Source organism: Panulirus ornatus, chromosome 6 (assembly GCF_036320965.1).
Source record: "Panulirus ornatus isolate Po-2019 chromosome 6, ASM3632096v1, whole genome shotgun sequence".
NCBI lineage: Eukaryota > Metazoa > Arthropoda > Malacostraca > Decapoda > Palinuridae > Panulirus > Panulirus ornatus.
In genome coordinates, this window is record NC_092229.1 from 48,091,431 (window position 1) to 48,096,430 (window position 5,000).

The 5,000-nt window shown below is 52.2% G+C and overlaps 1 protein-coding gene across 5 annotated transcripts in view; it reads right to left on the bottom strand.

Annotated features, from left to right (window-relative positions):
- LOC139749205 (E3 ubiquitin-protein ligase ZNRF1) overlaps positions 1 to 5,000 on the bottom strand; it is a 271,792-nt gene that overhangs the window by 112,849 nt on the left and 153,943 nt on the right. The gene's annotated exons all lie outside the window — the stretch shown is intronic.

The window sequence follows — 5,000 nt, forward strand, 5'->3', positions numbered from 1 at the left end:
GACGATAGAGACCAGACCAAGGACGCTAACGATCAGGCCAAGGACGCTAACGACCAGACCAAGGACGCTAACGACCAGACCAAGGACGATAGAGACCAGACCAAGGACGCTAACGACCAGGCAAAGGACGCTAACGACCAGACCAAGGACGCTAACGACCAGACCAAGGACGCTAACGACCAGACCAAGGACACTGACGACCAGACCAAAAACGCTAACGACCAGACCAAGGACGCTAACGACCAGACCAAAAACGCTAACGACTAGACCAAGGACGCTGATGACCAGACCAAGGACGCTAACGACCAGACCAAGGGCGCTGACGACCAGACCAAGGACGCTGACGACCAGACCAAGGACGCTGACGACCAGACCAAGGGCGCCAGAGACCAGACCAAAAGAGCTCCAGAGACCAGAGCGAGGAAACCACAGAGGCCAGAAGCCAGGCACTACAGACCAGACAGACTAAGTGGGGGAGAGAGCGCGCCAACCACAGCCACAGCTGGGGCCGGCAATCACCAGAGCAGGCCATTGGCGGAGATGGAAGGACGTGTTAAATAGACTCCAGAGGCGAAAGGAGGCCGCGGCCATTCCCGGGTGATGGGGGGAGGAGGTTAGCCAAATGGGGTGTCATGGACACGGACCGGTCAAGGAGACGATAAATGGGGAGGGGGAAAACCACAGGGGAAATGGGTGGGCCAGGGGAAGAAGACCTGTGAGTTCACCACATGCCCATCACTCCAGCTGGGCGAGATGCGCCTGACCTGACCCTCCAGTCTAGCGAGGAGTCTGATAGATAAAGGAACTTGGAGGTTATTATTGGCCCAGTTGGAATGGGAGATGGGAAAAGCCACTTGTAATGGGAGCAGGGAAAATCCAATTGTAATGGGAGATGGGAAAAGCCACTTGCAATGGGAGCAGGGAAAACCCAATTGTAATGGGAGGTGGGAAAACCCAATTGTAATGGGAGGTGGGAAAACTCTCTCGCAGCAGAATGGGAGGCTAGAGTCGTGGTGGAGCGGGGTAGAGAGATTGGCGTGAGAGATGTCAGCGTCAGTGGCCGCCAGACATCATTGTGTCCAGTGATTGTAACGGATCAGTGGTTGACTGGTGGCTGTTTCCCGATCCTCATAGATCGTTAGTTGGTAACCGGCTCCCGATTACTGTGTGTGTGTGTGTGTGTGTGTGTGTGTGTGTGTGTGTGTAGGGGGGAGACTGCTTGGTGTTGGAGTGGAAGAGAGCGAGTGTTGAGTGCTCCTTGTCTGGAGGGCGGGTACCTGGTGTCTGAGAAGGACGGGGAGGGAGGGTACGGATAGTACGGTAACCGGCCATGAACCACAGACCCAAGTATGACATGACCTGACCTGACCTGACACGTGCCCCTCCCGTGTCTGTCATATGCCAGGAGAGTCACACCCACCCTATAGGCTAGCACGGTGGGGTGATCGTGTGAGGGGAGATGATGTAGGCTGGTCTGCAGCTGCACCCACCATCCAGTGAACTACTCGATCAGTCTAACTTTGTCTCCCTCACTCCCGCCAACACCACCATCCTTACACCCCAACAAGGATTCCCCCTTCCTATCCCAATCCCCAGCAAACATCCCAACCCCAGACCTCCAGCTACCATTAGTCTCACGTTAATTGGTCCAGCACTCACCAGGTACCTTCCACCTGGTACCCTCCCTCATCAGTTACTTTACCATCCGTGTCCTACCCTAGTCCTCTCTCCAGAACCAGGTAGCCCTCCCTCACAAGGTACCCCTCCCTTCCCGCCATTCTCCAACATCATGTACCCTCCCTCACTAGGTACCGTAACATCCATACCCTCCCTCCACTCCAAGAGCACTTGACACTCGCTCTGTTCCACTCCAACACCAAGCAGTCTCCCCCCTACACACACACACACACACACACACACACACACACACACACACACACACACAGTAATCGGGAGCCGGTTACCAACTAACGATCTATGAGGATCGGGAAACAGTCACCAGTCAACCACTGATCCGTTACAATCACTGGACACAATGATGTCTGGCGGCCACTGACGCTGACATCTCTCACGCCAATCTCTCTACCCCGCTCCACCACGACTCCAGCCTCCCATTCTGCTGCGAGATAAGTTTTCCCACCTCCCATTATCAATGGGTTTTCCCACCTCCTATTACAATGGGGTTTCCCCAGCTCCAATTACAAGTGGCATTTTCCCAGCTCCCATTCCAAGTGGGCCAATAATAACCACCAAGTTCCTCTTTTGTGTCGGAGTTGGGCGTCTAAGTCCTCGTCAGGCTGGAGGGTCAGGTCAGGCGCGTCGCCCAACCTGAAGAAGGACCGCTGTTCATGGGTACTACTACTACTACTACTACTACACTCCACACCTCCCTCTCGGAGGCTCCGCCACACCAACGGTGAACACTGCTTCAGATGGTTTGGGAAACTCAAAAGACTGATCATTATGATCGATGAAGCGAACACTCTGACTGGGCAAGCACCACGCACTCGAGACCTCCCCACCACAACCATGTTCAGCGCCCCCATGTTCCCTCCCAGTATTACTATCGTCCACGCCCTCTACTTCACCACACGCCCTCCTCCTCCTCCTCCAAGCAGGCATCCTTTCCCCAGTCCACGACCCGCTCTTCCCCCTTGAGTATACCACAAACGTCCCTCTGGAATCAAGGCCATGAGTATAACAGTATACCACAAACGTCCTTCTGGGATCACGGCCATGAGTATAACAGTATACCACAACCTTCCCTCGGTGATGAGGACTTCGAGCATAACAGTATATCACAAGCTTCTCTCTCTAGGATAAAGAACTTGAATACTCCATTACACCTCATAGCCTCCCTCTGGGCCAACCACCGTAAGTGTACCAGAACACCCACCCTCCCCCACAAGGATATCTACCCGGGTGCACACCAGCGAGCTGAGCCCCGAAGTTTTCTACTCCTATTAAAACTCCTTCCCAAGTATAAGTTTCTCTTTCCCTAATTCCTTCACCCCCAGTCACTTTTAAGGGTCTTTCTTTATCCCAATCCCCCTCACCTCAGGGTTACTTTAAGGTCCTCAATCCACCCTATTTCCTTCACCGTTGTCAGTTTAAGTCTTTAATCTACCCTACTTCCTTCAACCCCGTCACTTTGAGGTCCTTTATATACCCTATTTCCTTCACCAACGTCACTTTGAGGCCTTCAATCTACCACATTTCCTTCATCTCCGTTACTTTGAGGTCTTCAATCTACCACATTTCCTTCATCCCCGTTACTTTGAGGTCTTCAATCTACCTCATTTCCTTCACCCCGTTACTTTGAGGTCTTCAATCTACCCCATTTCCTTCACCTCCGTCACTTCAAGTCCTTACCCTACCCTAATTTTCCCCAACCTTGTCATTTTTAGTGTCCTCTCTTCCCTCCTAATTCCCCACACTTCATTCTCCTCGAAGGGCCATCCCTTTCCTTACCTAAGAAGGGAGGCCCCAAGCCTCGAACCCCAACCCCCCTCCACAACCTCCTGACTCTTTCTCCCCCACTAACCAAGCGTTGAAATTTGCCTTTTGTGTAAATAACTGAATCCGAGACACTCGAGAGCCCAGAGTCACCGAGATACACGAGTGTCTCGAGTGGGGCCTCAGAGACGCATGAGTGCGTCAAGTGGGGTCTCAACGGAGCCTCCTACCCTCCCTCCTTCCCTCCGGACTGATAACGAAGGAGGAGGAGGAGGAGGAGGAGGACAACCACGACGAAGACGATGAGGAACAAGAGAAGGCGAATGGAGAAAAAGTAGAAGACGAAATGGAATTCGAAACCAAATATGACAAATGATTATAGGCATACGAACCTCCGTGTAGAAGACCCATGATAACCTGCAAACCACCCGACGCAGAACAAGACACGTACAAACCACGAGACACATAAGAGGGCCCATACCAACCATATATGACTCATACAACGTACATTCAGGGGCACGCTGCGTTGGTCCGGTTCAAACCGGCTGTTCACACGTTCAAGACTGAGCAACGTCGTACAGGTGTGTGTGTGTGTGTGTGTGTGTGTGTGTGTGTGTGTGTGTGTGTGTGTGTGTACGGTCTTAGAATTATCTTGAACACCTGAAGAAGGAGTTTGATTATTCTTACGATTATAGGTTATAACTTGGAGTTTATGGCCGTAATGGACACATGCAGTCGATGGTCCAAAGAGCCCAAATGACCCACCAACCTATCGGGAGAGGTGGGAAGCATATGTGTGTGTGTGTGTGTGTGTGTGTGTGTGTGTGTGTGTGTGTGTGTGTGTGTGTGTGTGTGTGTGTGTGTGTGTGTTGGTCGGGGAGAATGAGTCTACTTACCTTGTGTGGGGAGATGATATGAGCCTTCGTAAGGGAGCCTAATTCTGACATATAATAAACCTGAGATAAAACTGCACAAAGGCGAGAAGCCTCCATGTGAACGACGATGAAGCATGTGTGAGGAGCCTACCTATGTTTAGATACAAGATGGAAGGTGGGGAGCCTCCCTGTGTGACATAACGTGTGGAGCCTGCCAGTAGGAATGCGAAACACAGGCAAGAAGCCCACCATTGTGAGATACGATAAGACCCAGTTGAGCAAACCCAACTTCATAACACGAAACAGATGATGAAATGATGTGCGTCTGAAGACCTCTGGCTGTTGGCCAGAAGACGACGAAGGGAAGATGATTTAGGGCTCTCAACGCCGGAGACCCTGATGTCTTACCAGAAGACCAAGCAGGAAACAACAAGACCTGGGGCACTCACCGCTGAAGACCCTCAAGGCTGACCAGAAGACCAAAGCGGGGAAACAAGACACGGGGTACTCACCGATGAAGACCCTCAAAGCTGACCAGGAGACCAAACAGGGAAACAAGACACGGGGTACTCACCGATGAAGACCCTCAAGGCTGACCAGAAGACCAAAGCGAGGAAACAAGACTCAGGGTACTCACCGTTGAAGACCCTCGAGGCTGACCAGAAGACC